Source organism: Panthera pardus, unplaced genomic scaffold (genome assembly GCF_024362965.1).
Source record: "Panthera pardus isolate Hobbes unplaced genomic scaffold, ASM2436296v1 HiC_scaffold_13, whole genome shotgun sequence".
In the NCBI taxonomy this organism is placed as follows: Eukaryota; Metazoa; Chordata; class Mammalia; order Carnivora; family Felidae; genus Panthera; species Panthera pardus.
Window position 1 is genome coordinate 16,134,306 of NW_026526688.1, and position 18,222 is coordinate 16,152,527.

An 18,222-nucleotide genomic window follows, 5' to 3' on the forward strand; every position below is an offset into this window, starting at 1 on the left:
TATGGAGCCTAGTTAAAAAAAAAAAAAAAAGAAAAAGACACATAGGTCAGTAGAACAGACTAGAAAATAAACCCATGATTATATGGTCAATTAATCTATGACAAGGGAGGCAAGAATATGCAATAAGAAAAAGACAGTCTCTTCAACAAATGGTGTTGGGGAAATTGGACAGCTACAGGCAAAAGAATGAAATTGGATCGCTTTCTTACACCACACACAAAAGTAAACTCAAAATGGATTAAAGATCTGTGAGACCTGAAACCATAAAAATCCTAGAATAGAGCACAGGGAGTAACTTCTTTGACACTGGCTGTAGCAACTTTATTCTAGATAGGTCTCCTCAGGCAAGAGAAACAAAAGCAAAACTAAACTACTGGGACTTCATCAAAATTAAAAGCTTCTGCACAGCAAAGGAAACCATCAGCAAAACAAAAAGGCAACTTACTGAATGGGAGAAGATATTTGCAAATGAGGTATTTGCTAAGGGGTTAGTATCCAAAATATGTAAGTAACTTATATAACTTAACACCAAAAAACCTGCAGACGATCCAATTAAAAAACGGGCAGAAGACACGAACAGACATTTCCCCCAAGAAGACATCCAGATGGCCAATAGGTACATGAAAAGATGTTCCACATCACTCATCATCAGGGAGATGCAAATCAAAACCACGATGAGATACCACCTTACGCCTGTCAGGATGGCTAAAATAAAAAACACAAGAAACAACTAGGGTTGGCAAAGATGTAGAGAAAAAGGAACCCTCTTGCATTGTTGGTAGGAATGCACACTAGTGCAGCCACTGTGGAAAACAGGATGGAAAACAGTTCCTCAAAAAATTAAAAATAGAATCACCATATAACCCAGTAATTCCACTACTGGTATTTACACAAAGAATACATAAACACTAACTTGAAAAGATACACACACACACACACACACACACACACACACACACACACACACAATGGAATATTACTCAGCCATAAAAAAGAATGAAACCTTGCCATTCACAATGTGGATGGAGCTAGAGGGTTTAACGCTAAGTGAAATAAGTCAGAGAGACAAAAACCATATGATTTCACTCATGTGTGGAATTTAAGAAACAAAACAAACAAAATACAAAGAGACAAACAACAACACCAGACTCTTAGAGAACAAATTGGTGGTTACCAGAGAGTTGGTGGGGGGTGGGGGGGGGGGAGAATGGGTGAAATAGGTGAAGGGGGATTAAGAGTACACTTATTGTGATGAGTACAGAGTAATCACCATATTGTACACCTGAACCTAATATAACACTGTAAGTTATACTGGAATTAACATTTTTTTAAAAAGGAGAAAATGTGCTGCCATTGAATTCAAAGAGAAGAATACAGCAACTTCGCCAGCCTCTTTGCTGTGTGATGTTTTTTAATCCAAAAGAACCAGTAGGTCAACACAGAATGTTAGATTCTCTTGCTAGACTGTGCACTGATAGGCTCCTTCCCATGTGTGCAGCCCGTGGAACCAGAGGGGACAGAGGTCTTGAAAGGGCTCTCCTTTGTGGCCAAGCAATGGGATCCAGTCTTACCAACAGAACAGCTTTTAACCCAAACAAACAACAATGAAAGTCTTTTTGTGTGGGGGATAGGGAGAGAGAGAGCGATAATTGAGGAAAGCTTTTTTTTTTTTTTAAGGAGAGCTCATTTTTAAAGATCATGTAATAACAGAAAATTTTTTCACCGCGAGTTTATGTACAGCCATTCTTACCAATGTCATAACTAGATGCCATCCTCCCTGCTTCCTGGCAGTGGGCTGGGCAGAGGGTTTAGGGAGCAGGTATTTTCTGAGGATTCTTTTTGGTTCTTCCACAGCCCCCCCATGATCCTGACATAAGCTACCACTCAAGGCCAAGTGTAAGAATGTGACACTGGGTAATTCCTCTGGTCAGATAGGTTAGTGCTGGACAGGCCACATGAGAAAACAGAATATATATGTACTATGTACATGTATATATTATATATGCACACACACAGATGTGTATTCAGCTTTCACACACACATATGGGTGCTTTTTCTGATTCCGAAATATATGCTTATTGTAAACTTAAAAGTTAATGAAAAATTTAGAAGAAGAAAAAAAATCATTCCTAACCCCCATTGCCCAGAGTCAAACTACTTTTTTTTTTTTCAAGTTTATTTTGAGAGGCAGGGAGAAAAAGTGAGCGTGAGCGGGGGAGAGGCAGAGAGAGAGAATCCCAAGCAGGCGCACGCTGTCAGCGTGCTGAGACTGATGCGGGACTCGAACTCATGAACCCTGAGAACATAAACTGAGCCAAAATCAAGAGTCAGCCACTTAACCAACTGAGCCACCCAGGCACCCCTCAAACTACATTTTTATACATCTCTATCCTTTCTTTTTTAAGTTTATTTATTTATTTTGACAGAGAGAGGAAGAGAGAGAGAGAGCGCATGAGCAGGAGCTGGGCAGAGAGAGAGAGAGAGAGAGAGAGAGAGAGAGAGAGAGAGAGAAAGACTCCCAAGCAGGCTCAGCATTGCCAGTCTGGAGCCCGATGTGGGGCCCGAACTCATGAACCATGAGATCATGACCTGAGCTGAAACCAAGACCCAGATGTTTAACTGACTGAGCCACCCAGACACCCCTACATCTCTATCCTTCATGTATATGTATATGTGTGTGATTTATATCTCACATAACTGGGTTTATACTATATATCCTGTTTTCTAGTCTGCTTTTTGGATTCACATTATATCATGAGATTTTGTCCATCCCACTGAAAAATCTTTACGGATATTATCAGTAAAAGCTGATATGAATGGACCATGATTTCCCCAATCATTTCCTATTACTGAACGTTTCAGTTGTTCCCTGTTCGGGTAGAGCAGAAGGGAGAGTCATGTTTCGAATGTGTTGGTTGCCAAGCTTCTGCAGCGTAACCTAAAAGAAAGCATGTGGCTGGATGCCCTGCTCTGATCCCCTTGGAGAGCTTCGAGGGATGGGTCTGCCTTCAAATACTGTGAGTCAGTGGCTCTGTGTTTGGTTGGAACCTGATTTTCAAGAATGTTGTTTCTTACCGTCTCTAGATAGGGCTATGCTGTTTTGCTGGAGCAGGAGGCTCCCTCATTCCACATGTCTTGTGTTTAGGAAGAGTGTACATCCTCATTTACCTGAACGGTCCCAGTGGATGCCAGTTATCCCTGTGCAATTGGTAACAGCATCCCTTCTCACGCTTAAAAGTGTTTGCGTTTGGAAAACGCATGATAGGATCCGACACCCCACCTGCTTTGCTCCTCTAACTTCCTGCCCTGGAGGCGTGTGAGATGGCAATGTGCTCCCGTCCACTGTGGGAACATGGTTTCCATAGAGACTAGGAAGGGCAGCAGGGCCTCTTGGGTCTCCCTAAAACTGTACCCCAAGGACGTTATGCCCATGGGGCACATAGACTTTCCATCTTCCACACATCAGATAGCATGTGATAGAAGCATCTCTACTAAAGTTGATGTGGAAACTGATCTGGATCTTATATTTTTTGCATATTGCATGGGATCATATTAAGTCCGGAGTACAAATATGTATCTATTTTATTTGTGTTTTCCTAACACAGCATGATGTGCACAATGGCTATTAGATTAATGCTATGGGGTCACCGTCTTTAACATTGACATCGAAAAACCTGAATACAACTTGTGATGGTTCGATGCAGAAAATGTTCCTGCCGGACAGAGCTAACAGAAGGGACAGTTGAACCAGATTGTTGACAATGGCTGCATTTTGAATGTAAGCACAGAAGTGGAATATTTTGTTATTTTTTGCCTGAATAATCTCAACCTGGCATTCACTTTTTAAAAAACAGAAATAGTTCTATTTTTAGCTGATATGAAAGTATCACCAATAACTCCGTCCTCCAAAATAAGCACGGTAAACATTTTGGTTCGTATCTTTCCAGACTATATACTATAAATGCAATTACCAAACAGATGTGAGACGGGAACCCCTCCCCCCCCCACCTCTTCTGGGGGCTGGGGAGGGGCAGCATTCTCTCTTTCCAACAAGTAGTTGGAAAGCCGGCCACACTTTCTCTCTTGCCGGATGTTCCCTATGCCCGTGTTGCAGTGTGGGACCCTGAGCTACGGTCCCCTCCAGCTGGAGTCTGGGAGGAGGTGCTGGGTGGGGGTAGAGGGCTAGGACAAGCCTCCTTTCCCCCTGCCGCCTGACCTTTTCCATTTCCACTAGAGTGGCAAAAAGGAATTACAGTGACTTGCCCACCAATGTTCACAGCGGCATTATTCACAACAGACAAAAGGTGGAAACAGCCCTAGTGTCCATCAACAGAGGAATGAAGAAACAAAATGTGGTCTGTACCTTCAGTGGAATACTACTGATCCTTAATAAGAATGAAGTGCTGATACATGCTAGACCATGGAGGAACCTTGAAGACATTATGCTAAGCGAAAGAAGCCAGACCCAAGAGGACAAATACTATACGATTCTATTTATATGAGGTACCTGAAATCGGCAAATTCGCCGAGACAGACAGTAGAATAGAGGCCCCCGGGGGTGAGGGAAGGGGGAGTCGGGAGTTATTGTTTAGCAGGTACGGAATTTCTGCTTGGGATAGTGAAATAGTTCTGGAAATGGATAGTGGTGATGATGGCACAATATTGTGAATGTACTTCAAGCCACTAAATTCTGGGGGGCGCCTGGGTGGCTCAGTCGGTTGAGCGTCCGACTTCGGCTCAGGTCATGATCTCACGGTTTGTGAGTTCGAGCCCCGAGTCGGGCTCTGTGCTGACAGCTCGGAGCCTGGAGCCTGCTTCAGATTCTGTGTCTCCCTCTCTCTCTGCCCCTTCCCTGCTCATCCTCTGTCTCTCTCTGTCTCTCAAGAATGAATAAACATTAAAAAAAAAAAATTTAAAAAAAAAAAGCCACTAAATTCTGCACTTAAAGGGAGTAACATGGCATATTTTATGTTATATCTATTTCACTCTAAAAATTTACTTGAGAAAAGAGAATTACAATGTAAGACAGTAAGTGTTAAGGTCCTACCTAAAGACAGGCTTCCTTGTGGCCCTCAGGACTTCATCTACTGTGGGGAGGCACCTGCTAGCCCTCCAAACCAGGCCCATCTCTTCCATCACTACACTTTGCCTTATCCTCAGAGAAGCTGCCCAAAGGATATTGCTTCTTTCTGTGGCTAAAGTTTGAATTAGGTGATTTTGATAAAAATTAAACACACTTCTGCTCTCTGCCCCATCTGCCCCTTTGTCCATCCAAATAAACAAAAACAGAACATAATATTAGCAGTAAGGCACATGACAGGTCAAACCCAGACTCACCAACCAGGAGGAAGGCCTCCATCAACCCCTGACCATTTCTATCACCCAAATCACTGCCACCAGAATGCTGCCTTCATAGGCTCGGCCCGACAGAATTTGTCCTTTACATTTACCTCGCTGGGTTATCAGGTCATTTCTTTGGGAAAATGAAGTTGTGTTTCTGTTCCTATGTGGGTTTGAACAAACAGCCCAAGGGGAGAAATAAATTATCCTCAAAGGAGGGAAATTGTACATCCTCTGTCAAGCACCTTGAGGACAGACTGCCTTCTGTGGACAACCTGTAACTCCCAATAAGTAGTAAGACACATAAGGAGCAATCAAGTGGACAGATTCCTGCCAACAGGCCACACATGTTTGCTGCCCTTTGGTCTTATCATAGTGTCACAAAGCATGACTTGCCTCCACCCAGGTAAGGAACAGGCTTAACATAGTTAAAGAATCTTCTGGGAACCAACAGTGGCCATGATTGGCAAGAGGAAAGAGCACAGCGGGCCTGATTCCTTCCCAGAATTTCTCATCAACCAAGCTGTGGCTTCCTTGGTGTGTGTAGCTGGCATAAGACCCTGCCCACAGCAGGTCTGGCTAAACTACAGACAGTTTCTAGGAAGCCCCGGGAACAGTCATCGTGTTGATTTCTCAGATCCCCAGGCCAATGCCAACGTGGGGCCTCTCCTCTCTGGCTTCTGACACTAGAATGACAGCCAGGGCCCGGAGGCTGGCCAGAGGAATAGGCAGTGAATGCAGGTGATATAAGCCCATTCACACTGAGCCCATTTGGCAAGCACGTCAGGGTCCATTCCATCCCACCTTTGGGGCGCCTGGGTGGCTCAGTCAGTTAAGCGTCCGACTTCGGCTCAGGTCATGATCTCACAGTTCGTGAGTTCGAGCCCCGCATCGGGCTCTGTGCTGACAGCTCAGAGCCTGGAGCCTGCTTCAGATTCCGTGTCTCCCTCTCTCTCTGCCCCTCCCCCGCTCATGCTCTGTCTCTCTCTCTCTCCTTCAAAAATAAGTAAAAGCACTAAAAAAAAAAAAAAAAAAAGACCCCCCCCCACCTTTGATTTGGGCTTAAGAGAGAGCATGGTTTTCATCTGTGTTTCAGCATTGTATCTTTCATAATGACTGGGTTCCCAGATGCTGGTGTCCCAGTGAAGTTGCCCTAATGTCTTAAAAATGTCTTCCTCACTCTAGAGAAGATGAAGACTGTGGTTATAGGAACAGGAAATGTATCAAATGGAAGAGCTACCAGGCATATCCCTGAGAACTGAACAGTGGCATTTCATGGACTAGGTCAATAGTGGCTATAGAACTTAGTCGGTTTCATTTCTTAGAACTGTGCATATGTGTGTGCACGTGTGTGTATAGATGCATGTGCGCATGCGTGAGTGTGTAAGGTGCAGCCTGCAAAGATGACTTCTTTCTGCCCCGAGTACCTCAGCTTATCAGTTTACTCGGGGCCACAAGACTATAAGTAGATGGACAGGTGGCAAATTGGATTAAGGGGATGCCTGAGCGATGTTTGTCATTTGAGCAGGAGGCAGATTTCGTGTTTGCTAAACTCTCTTCCAGGGCAGTCTTAGGTAATGGGGGTGTAGGAGTATACCTAGAAGGGCTGAAGGAGAAGTTCTACAGAGAGAGACTGAGCACCGCTGCCATGGGGAATGGAAAGCTGGGAGGAGAGGGTAGGTTTAAGAAGACTTTTGAGGGGCTTTAGTGATTTATGCCCAGAAACTCATATGCCCAGAAACTTCCATGAGAAGCCCACGTGTGTTACACAGTAACAAGGACAGAAACAAGGAGATAGGGGCTATCTCTGACACAGGGAGTCAGGAAAGACTCCACTCAAGAAGCAAATTCCAACTTTATCTCGAAGGATGGGAGGGAATTTTCTAGAAAGAAAGAGATGGGTGGGGAAGTAGGTCTCAAAAGCAAGCCCATGGACAGATGCTGGTGATTCATTTTTCACTGTGTCTCAGGGGAAACGAGAAAAATAAGGGCAAGGTTGTAAGTCTTTCAGAAAGCTAGATTTATGGAATTTGAAGGAACTTTGGTAGGAGACGATGTCCTTTCTACCTTGGGAGTATTGTCAATTTTCTTTCTTTTATGAAATCAAGGTGCTAATAGTTGGTATTATCATAAGACATAGTCTCTCTTGCTTGGCCCAATACAAACAACACACACATTTCCCACATTAAAAAAAAAATGAACTGAAATCCCAAGGCCTGACTGAGGGCAGTGCATTCTAGGCTAAGGGAGCAGAGGACGCGAAGACCATCCTGCCAGGACAGGCCAGGGTATATGTGGAGAACAGAGAGGAACCGTGTGTGATGAGGATGGGGATAGAGCAGTGGTGTAGGGTTAGATGGGGGAGGGTCTTTCATAGGGAGCTCAGAATTTATCCTTGAGGAAACAGGAACCAGCAGGGGTTTATAAGTTGAAGAGGGAGCTGATTAATTTTCTAGAGAGAGGGGCAGGGAGAGAGAGAGAAAGAGAGAGATAGAGAGAGAGAGAGAGAGAGAGAGAGAGAGAGAGAGAGAGAGAATCCCAAGCAGGCTCCACGCTCAGTGTGGAGCCCAATGCAGGGCTCAATCCCATGACCCTGGGATCATGACCTGAGCTGAAATCAAGAGTTGGATGCTCAACTGACTGAGCCACCTAGGTGCCCCTAAATTTGATTTTTTTTTAGGAGGGTTAATTTGGGTTCCAGTAAAACAGATAAACTGAGGAAAAGAGAGATGAGACAAGAGGACCAATGAGGTAATATTCCACGGATAAGATGAGGAGATTTTGACCAGTAGCAGTAGGAATGAGGAAACAGAACAAGATACCAGAGACTGTTCTAAGATAGCATTGGCCTCAAAGACCTTTGGTGGAAGGCTGTAAGGAATCCTTTAGGGAACTATCAACTAACAGAAACAACCAGCAAATTCAAGCTTACCTCCACAAGCTCCTTAACAATTGTATCCACCTCATCATGTCATTGGGAGAGGTCAGTGAATGATAAGCTGTTACTTGGAACACAGAGGGAGAAACTGGATTTTAGTTTAGTCTTATCAAAAAGCCTCAGCCAGCCCTTGAGGAGCTCTGAAGCCGGGAGAACCTTTCAGAGTTGTCCAGAGTTGGGGTAGAGTGACTAGGTCTTTATACCCTGAGATGGATCAGTTGCTGGATATGGGCTGCCGCTGGGAAGGCAGTATGCCTCACGCAAAGTGGCTTACTTCAGCCAAAAGCAACTCCTGGAGAAGGGCTGAAAATGGCAGCTGTCTGCAGGCGAACACCCAGCAGCGGGAGAAGTGAGTCCTCCACTCTGAAATGGAGAACTAGATAGGACCACAGAGCATCCACCATGATCCAGCCACCAAAGCTCATTTCACATATGCATGGAAAACATAGTAGAAGTGATCAGTGCATGATAATTTCAAGTATTTAGGTCACTTCCTCACTTTCAAAGCAGAAACAAAAATAAATACAGAATCAGAGAATACAGAATCCTAGAAGCTGGGAGGCATTTTAGGGTTTATCTCCTCCGATTGCACTCTTTACCCATGAAGCAAATTAAACAACAGAGAGGTTTAATGACTGACCCAGGTCACGGCATGAGTCTAGATTTAAACTCAGGTCACTGAATGTCAGTGGCCCTGCCACCATATCACAATAAACCACATTATAACAGGAATGGCGAGTAGATTTCATCTTTTATGCCAACGCTAGTGAATTGGTAGTGTCTGCTGAGATGAATATGTTGGGAAGGATGTTCAAACTAGAGCCTCAGTAGAATAATCTTCCCAGAGACCTATTCTGGGACTCCTCTTATGGGTCCATGACCTAGAGACGAACACAAAAATGACAAGCAAGTTAAAAATGAGATTTATAGAGGAAAATAGACTATTATCCTACAAGAGAAAATGCCAGACTTTGTTTATTTAGAGCTTTAAGGTATCTAGCTGGATTTCTTTATTTCCTCAGATGATGCTTCCTTGAGTTATATTTCCTCTTTCCTCATTTGCAAAGTGAGGGCGTTGGGCCATGTAATAATGGAGGCTTCTTTCAGCTATCCCTCAAGGGCATCCAGAAATCTCTGTTGAGGAGGTGAATGCTCTTGGGACAACTGAGAAGGCTGATGGCATTTCCAGCTCATCCTACATGACTGCATGAAGGTGAACCAGAGCATATATCCTCATTCCTCATAGTGATCAGAGGCTAGGGCTCCAGAGTCAAAGCTCATAGGAATTAAACTTTAAAAAAATTTATTTTTTAATTGTAGTAAAATAGGCATACCGTGTAAGTTAGCATTTTAACCATTTTTAAGTGTACAATTCAGTGGCCAGAAGAACATTCGCAATGTTGCTCAACTGTGTCCCGAATGGTTTCATCAGCCCATGCTGGAACTCTGTGTGCATTAAATATTGACCCCCCCCCATCCTTCCTCCCCCTCATCCCCAGTAACCTCTGTTCTACTTTCTGTGCCCATGAATTTGCCTATTCTAGGCACCTTATTTAAGTGGAATCACATAATATTTGTACTTTTGTGCCTGGCTTATTTCACTTAGGATAATGTTTTCAAGGTTCACCTACATTGTAGCATGTATAAGTTCATTCCTCTTTCAAGCTGAATACCGTCCTATTGTACGTCTATGCCACATTTTCTTTATTTTGTTTGGTGTAAATAATGCTGCTGGGGGCATAATACTTTTGCACCTAGTTCATGCCTAAAACCTTAGAATCCTGACATCACTGGAGATCATCTATTGCTCATGTTAGACATGAAGAAACAAAGGCCCAGAAAGACCAACCCTTCACTCACGACAGCCTGAAGAGGAGGCACAGACACCACAAGACAGAAAACTTGAATTCACTGCTTGGCAGAATCATGGTAAAATCAGTGTACCACTTTTTACAGTCTTTGTTCAGTGTATTTGTGGGAGATGAGGGAGGTACGATCTTAAAATAATGTCTTACTTTATTAGATATCCACTTCTTAAACCAAGCGGTCCAGTTATCTATTGTTTTATAATAAACCACGCTAAATTTAGCAGCGCACTGTTTTGTGATGCTCACAAATTCTTTGGGTCTGGAATTTAGACAGACTGGGGATTGTCTCTCTCTGCTCCACAATAGCTCGTGTCTCAGCTGGAGAGACTCACGTAGCCAGGAGCAGCTTGAACAGCTGGCCGCTAGAATCATCTGGAGATATCTGTACTCATATGCCCAAGGTCTGAGCTGGAATGCCTCAAAGGCCGGCTCAGTTAGACTGTTGATTAAGTGCATCTACATCTGACCTCTCCATGTGTATGGAGCCTCCTCACCGCATGATGGGATCAGGGCAATTGTACATCTTACGTGGTAGCTCAAGGCTCTAAAAATGAGTATTCCAGTCAACAAGGCAGAAACAGCATGACTTCTTATGAGCTAGCCTTGGCAGTCACATATCACTTTCACTGTTCCCGGCTGGTCACTCACAAGCCTGCTCATTTTCAAGGAAGGGGCACAAACCCCACCTTTCATGGGGAAAGTGTCAAAGAATGTGTGGTCTTGATTTAAAACCATTGCACCTGGTGAATATTGCCCCCTTCAAAGTGGACACCAACTGAATTCTGTCTCCTTCAAAGTGGTCCCATTGGGATACCTTGTAATATCCCAATGCTGCCATCCTTGCTTATGGCTTTCTAAGGTGCCCTTTTGGAAACCCATCCAGACTCCACTGAGCATCCTTTTGACTTACTGGTCGTGGTGAATCTTCAAAGGTAGATTCGATTTGGGGGAAACACAGGGATGGAGGTGGATGGATAACTGAACATTTATCAAACATTTTAGTGGCCTACAAGTATGTGCTGGGCACACATCAGTACGTAGTTCGATTTTTAGTTAAAAACAAACTAACAGACTTGAAGTCTGACAAAAAAACCCTAAACAGATTGACTGTCTTTTATGTCTAGCAATTGCTTGTGAAGGTCCAAAGGAACACATTTAGCACCATTTATATTTGGGGCAATAGTTTCCTTCTATCCCCCACATCTTCCAAGGAAAAGCCATGGATAGGTAAATTCTGGTGTGTTTACTAAAAATATCATCTCCATGATTTTTTAAATCATATTTTCAAGGAGGTAACAGGTTCATTGGACAAGATCCATGACTCCATATGCTTTCTTCTAAATTCACCCAAGTGGTGGAGCTGTGTAAGGGAAAGAAGGAATACATATTCTACTTACACACATGGCACCAGATCAGTTTTGGTCTTATGCTGATGGCTCTGCGAGCTTATTGAACATGGCCTTGGGCCTTCATGTTTTAGATATGAATGTTGTCAAGGAAGTCTTAAGCATAGAAAGCAGTATTTCTACAGACCTTGGCTCTGGTGTCCTTGCCTCCTGTCTATTTGGAGCTTTGTCCTAGAGGGCTGTTAGGTTGCCAAGGCAACCAGCGGTCCTCTGTGAAATGTTCCCAGCGTTTCCCATGAACACACAGACAGTTTGTGTCTGTAGTATATCATCTGACTTTTTACATAGCCCAGAGTAGAAACTTAACGGTGCTCAGGTTGGAGAAGGTAATTTCTACCTCACAAACTAAGTGATAGCTTTGACTCCAGCTTCGTAGGCTGAGCACAGAGGGATAGTAAACCCCACACTTCCTCCCACGAAAGTGACTGAAATGTGTGTGTTTTTCAAGAGAGCCCAAACTGTCTCATATTTTGTATATAACTTGCCCAAAGACCCAGCTCTGTGAGAGGCCTTTTTAATTTGGGAGTCTCTTCAACTACATCCACTAGGACCCCTATTTCTTTCTCTCTCTTAAAGGTCATAGAGTGGCCCAATTAGGGTTCTGAGTATTAGTCCCAAATAAAATAGGGGTCACCAAAAACAAATAAGTGGAAGAGTCAAGATGTATACTTTTCTAAGATGGTGATCTGACCAGCATGTTAGCCTGGGCCCTTGATCTGTCATGGTGCCTCTAGAAAAAGGCGTATCACTGTGATAAGAGTATTGGGCTAAGAATTAGAGTCCTGGTCTTCCCTTATGGCATGGCATTCTCATCTGAACCTCAAGGCACACCATCAACAGGATGGGAGTCATAACATTGACTTCACAGGATGGCTTTCAAAGTCCTTTATAATAATTGATGCATTCTACAGGTATTTTTTAAAACTTTACAGGCAGAGGAGCACCTGGGTGGCTCAGTCAGTTAAGCGTCCGACTTCAGCTCAGGTCATGATCTCACGGTTCATGGGTTCAAGCCCCACATCAGGCTCTGTGCTGACAGCTCAGAGCCTGGAGCCTACTTCAGATTCTGTGTCTCCCTCTCTCTCTGCCCCTCCCTGGCTCACACTCTGTCTCTGTGTCTCTCTCAAAAATAAATAAACATTAAAAAATAATAATAAATAAAACTTTATAGGTGAAGGAATAGGTGAAGTAGGTGATGGGGGTTAAGGAGTATACCTATCGTGATGAACACTGGGTAATGTATGGAATTGTTGAATCACTACATTGTACGCCTGAAACTAATGTAACACTATATGTTAACTATACTGGAATTAAAATAAAATAAAATAAAGTTAAATTAAAATCTTTTAAGATTATTCATTTTAAGGACAGTATTAACCAAATGTTTCAAGTAAAAAAAACCAAAAATCCTAAAAATTATTTTTACAACTTAAGCCTTTAAAGGAACAAGATGGCTTTGATTCTTGTAGGTCTTGAACAACCTATCATCTGAATATCAGAATCGGAATATCAGAATCAGAAACTTAAATACAGAGACTGATGGGGCACCTGGGTGGCTCAGTCGGTTGAGCGGCCAACTTCAGCTCAGGTCATGATCTCGCGGTCCGTGAGTTCGAGCCCCGCGTCGGGCTCTGTGCTGACAGCTCGGAGCCTGGAGCCGGTTTCGGATTCTGTGTCTCCCTCTCTCTGACCCTCCCCTGTTCATGCTCTGTCTCTCCCTGTCTCAAAAATAAATAAAACGTTAAAAAAAAAAAAATACAGAGACTGATTCATAGGAATTAATTGTATCTGAGGTTTACTTATTATGTGGGGCAACCCAGGAATTGGTTCAGACTTTATCCTGGAAAAAGTAAACCAGGTTACGTACACCTTTAAACATTGGACACAGAGCACAAACAGAGGCAAGGCATATGTGCAAAGAAGATTGGTTAAATAATCTGATGTCTGTTTATTTTGAGTCAGGGGGATCTATAACATGGTCTGGAATGTCTCAAGCAAATAATTTTCTTTATTTAAAAAAAAAAGCCTTGGGGTGCCTGGGTGGCTCAGTCGGCTGAGCGTCTGACTTCGGCTCAGGTCATGATCTCGCGGTCTGTGAGTTCGAGCCCCGTGTCGGGCTCTGTGCGGACGGCTCAGAGCCTGGAGCCTGCTTCAGATTCTGTGTCTCCCTCTCTCTCTGACCCTCCCCCGCTCGTGCTCTGTCTCTCTCTCTCGGTCAAAAATAAATAAAACATTCAAAAAAATTTAAAGAAATTTAAAAAAGCCTTATGTAAGAAAACAAGTAAAACCAGCCTATTTAAGCCCACCTGGGAAATACAAATACCTTCTTAAGTCAAAAGAATCATATCTGTTCCATAAATATAGAATAGAAAGTTAAATTAAAAACATTTTTAAATTAAATTTACTTATTATGCAATGTTACCATGTACATTTGCCCTGGAGGGTGAGGTGAGGTGAGGTGAATAGGTCATTTGACCTGAGTTCAAGTTTTGAACTTTGATCCCCAGGGGGGATCAGTTGTGTGTACTTTGGCCAGTTACTTAACCCTTCAGAGCTTTAGATCCTCTTATTCCTATAAAATAGCTTTAACTGTAGTTATATGAGACTGTAATTACAAGGATTCTAGACACCAATTCACCACTAGCAAATTTCAGGACCTTAGGCCAGCCATTTAACCTTTTGGTACTTTAGTTTCTCGATCTGTGACGTAGGGTAATAACGCCTATACTACCCATATTGTACAAGGATGCTAGTAAATATAATTACGCAGGAGATACGAAGTAGTAGACAGGCTCTGATGCTCAAGGGAGCATTAACGCTGCCAGCCTAACACACAGCATGAGACCACTTGCTCTCCCACAGTCCCAGAGGCCCAGGTCGCAATTGCCCCTCCCCCTTTTCTCAACACCTCTATCCTATCCTCACTCCCAGCTGTTCACATTGCCTCCTATTTCACCGAGAATATCCAGGTGGTCAGAAAATAACTTCTGCCACCAGAGCTACCCCTCTAGCATTTGCACCCACATGCTCTGTTGCTGTGCACGCTCTTATCTACAACCAGTTTCTGGGTTCATTGATTTTTTTTTCCCCCAGAGTGTTCATTTTCTATTTTGATGTCTCCTCTAATTTGAAACATTTCTTCTTTCTACTTAGTTTGGGTTTATTTGCTCTTCTTTAAGGTAGAAGCTTACACCCACACCTTACATTTTTATGAAATTTATGAAATTTATTGTCAAATTGGTTTCCATACAACACCCAGTGCTCATCCCAAAAGGTGCCCTCCTCAATACCCATCACCCACCCTCCCCTCCCTCCCACCCCCCATCAACCCTCAGTTTGTTCTCAGTTTTTAAGAGTCTCTTATGCTTTGGCTCTCTCCCACTCTAACCTCTTTTTTTTTAGACCTTTCTTCTTTCCTAATATAAGCATTAAATGATACACTTCCTTCTAAATACTACTTTATCTACATGTCACAAATTTAAATACGAATATGTAGTGCTTTGATTATCATTCAGCTCAAAATATTAAAAAAATTGTCCTTGTAATTCCTTTTCTCTTTTTGGCCCTTAAGTTATTTAAAATGAGTTGTTTGATTTCCAAATATTTAGGGATGTCCTATATATCTTTTCATTGCCAATTTCTAATTTCAATCCAGAGATCTGGTCAGTATAATTTCAATTCTTTTAAACTTCTTGAGACTTGTTTTATGGCCCAGATTACGGTCTACCTGATAAAATTCCATGCACACTTGAATATATTTTCTGCTGTTGCTTGGGAAGAGTAGTTTATAAATGTCAATTAAGACAAGTTGGTTAATAGAGTTTTTCAAATCTTCTATGGCCTTACTGAAAGGAGTGTTGAAGTTTCTGACCAGAACTGAGGATTTGTTTTTTTTATCTTTTCAATTCTATCAGGTTTTGCTTCATATGTTTTGAAACTCTATTATTAGAAGCCTACACATTTAGGATTATGTATTGTCTTCTTGATAAACTAGCTTATCTATCAGTATGAGATACTTGTCCTAAGGTTATCAGGAGAGGGGTGTTGAAGTTTCTGACTATTACTGAGGATTCGTTTCTTTATGTTTCAGTTTCATCAGAGTTTGCTTCATCTATTTTGAAATGCTGTTATTAGATATCTTCACACTTAAGATTATGTAGTATCTTCTTGAGTCTTAGTTATCATGAGGAGATATTTCTCTTTGTCTTTGGCAATATTCTTTATCCTGAAGTCTACTTTCTAGGATATTTATATAGCCATTTTAGTTTCTCTATGATTAGCACTTTCTTACCCTTTTGTACCCTTTTACTTTTAACCTATCTACATCTGTATTTTAAAAAATGCATTTTTTTTTTTTGAGAGAGTGCAAGTGGAGGAGGGGCAGAGTGAGAGTGAGAGAGAGAATCTTAAGCAGGCTCCATGCCCAGCATGGAGCCCAATGTGAGACTTGATCCTGTTACTGTGAACTCATGACCTGAGCCAAAATCGAGAGTCAGGCACTCAACCAACTGAGCCACCCAGACACCCCTAAAATGCATTTCTTATAGATAACAGATAGCTTGATATTGCTCTTTTTTTTTAATCTCTGTCTTTTTATTGGAGTGCTCAGACCATTTACATTTACTGTAATTATCAGTATGATTGAGTTTGAATCTATCATCTTGATATTTGTTTTCTATTTGTTTCATCTGATTTTTGTTTTCCTTCTTCCAGATTAATTTTGTACTTTTACTATTTTATCTACTTTATTGGCAATTCATTATACCTACTTGGGTTTTTTTAATTGTTCTAGGGTTTACAATAGTATGATACCACTTTATATATAATGAAGGAAATTTATAATAATGTATTTCCATTTTCCCTTTCCCATCCTTTGTCAGGCATTTTATTTCTACATATGTTATAAATCTAGTAATACATTATTATTCTGTTTTAAGCAATTATACTTTAATAAAAGTTTTAAAACTAGAAGAAAGTCTTTTATAATTTCTTACATGTTTACCATTTCTCGCACTCTTTTTTTAAAAATGGTTTTTTAATGTTTATTTATCTTTGAGAGAGAGAGACAGCATGAGCAGGGGAGGGGCAGACAGAGAAGAAGACACAGAATCCAAAGTAGGCTCTAGGCTCCAAGCTGACAGTGGAGAGGCTGACATGGGGCTTGAACCCATGAACCATGAGATCCTGATCTGAGCTGAAGTTGGATGGTTGACTGACTGAGACACCCAGGTGCTCCTCTGGTATGCTTTTTTCCTTTCTACAGCACCAGTTTTCATATGTTATCCCTTTCCTTTAGCCTAAAGGATACCTTTTAATATTTATTGCAGTATAAGCCTTCTGTCAACAAATCTCCTCAGCTTTTCCTTATCTGTTTCTGTTTTATTTTATTTTTTTTAATGTTTATTTATTTTTGAGACAGAGAGACAGAGCATGAGCAGGGAAGGGGCAGAGAGAGAGGGAGACACAAAATGTGAAGCAGGCTCCAGGCTCTGAGCTGTCAGCACAGAGCCCGATGCAGGGCTCGAACTCACGGACTGTGAGATCATGATCTGAGCCGAAGTCAGATGCTTAACCGACTGAGCCACCCAGGCACCCCTGTCTGTTTGTGTTTTAACTTTGCCTGGTCTTTGAATATTTTCTCTGGATATAGAATTCAAAGTTGACAAGCTTTTCTTTCAGCACCTTTAAAAAAATTTTTTTTTAACATTTATTCATTTTTTTTCAATATATGAAATTTATTGTCAAATTGGTTTCCATATAACACCCAGTGCTCATCCCAAAAGGTGTCCTCCTCAATACCCATCACCCACCCTCCCCTCCCTCCCACCCCTCATCAACCCTCAGTTTGTTCTCAGTTTTTAACAGTCTCTTATGCTTTGGCTCTCTCCCACTCTAACCTCTTTTTTTTTTTTTTCCTTCCCCTCCCCCATGGGTTTCTGTTAAGTTTCTCAGGATCCACATAAGAGTGAAACCATATGATATCTGTCTTTCTCTGTATGGCTTATTTCACTTAGCATCACTCTCTCCAGTTCCATCCAGGTTGCTGCAAATGGCCAGATTTCATTCTTTCTCATTGCCAAGTAGTATTCCATTGGATATATAAACCACAATTTCTTTATCCATTCATCAGTTGATGGACATTTAGGCTCTTTCCACAATTTGGCTATTGTTGAGAGTGCTGCTATAAACATTGGGGTACAAGTGCCCCATGCATCAGTACTCCTGTATCCCTTGGGTAAATTCCTAGCAGTGCTACTGCTGGGTCATAGGGTAGGTCTATTTTTAATTTTCTGAGGAACCTCCACACTGCTTTCCAGAGCGGCTGCACCAGTTTGCATTCCCGCCAACAGTGCAAGAGGGTTCCCGTTTCTCCACAACCTCTCCAGCATCTATAGTCTCCTGATTTGTTCATTTTGGCCACTCTGACTGGCGTGAGGTGATATCTGAGTGTGGTTTTGATTTGTATTTCCCTGATGAGGAGCGACGTTGAACATCTTTTCATGTGCCTGTTGGCCATCCGGATGTCTTCTTTAGAGAAGTGTCTATTCATGTTTTCTGCCCATTTCTTCACTGGATTATTTGTTTTTTGGGTGTGGAGTTTGGTGAGCTCTTTATAGATTTTGGATACTAGCCCTTTGTCCGATAGGTCATTTGCAAATATCTTTTCCCA

The 18,222-nt window shown here is 42.1% G+C and overlaps 1 long non-coding RNA gene across 1 annotated transcript in view; it reads left to right on the top strand.

The window, feature by feature from the left end:
* Positions 1-18,222, top strand: part of LOC109251011 (uncharacterized) — a 35,333-nt gene that overhangs the window by 7,887 nt on the left and 9,224 nt on the right. Inside the window, exon 2 of the long non-coding RNA XR_008421542.1 lies at positions 3,606-4,503. This is a non-coding gene — a long non-coding RNA (uncharacterized LOC109251011). The remainder of the gene's footprint in view (positions 1-3,605; positions 4,504-18,222) is intronic.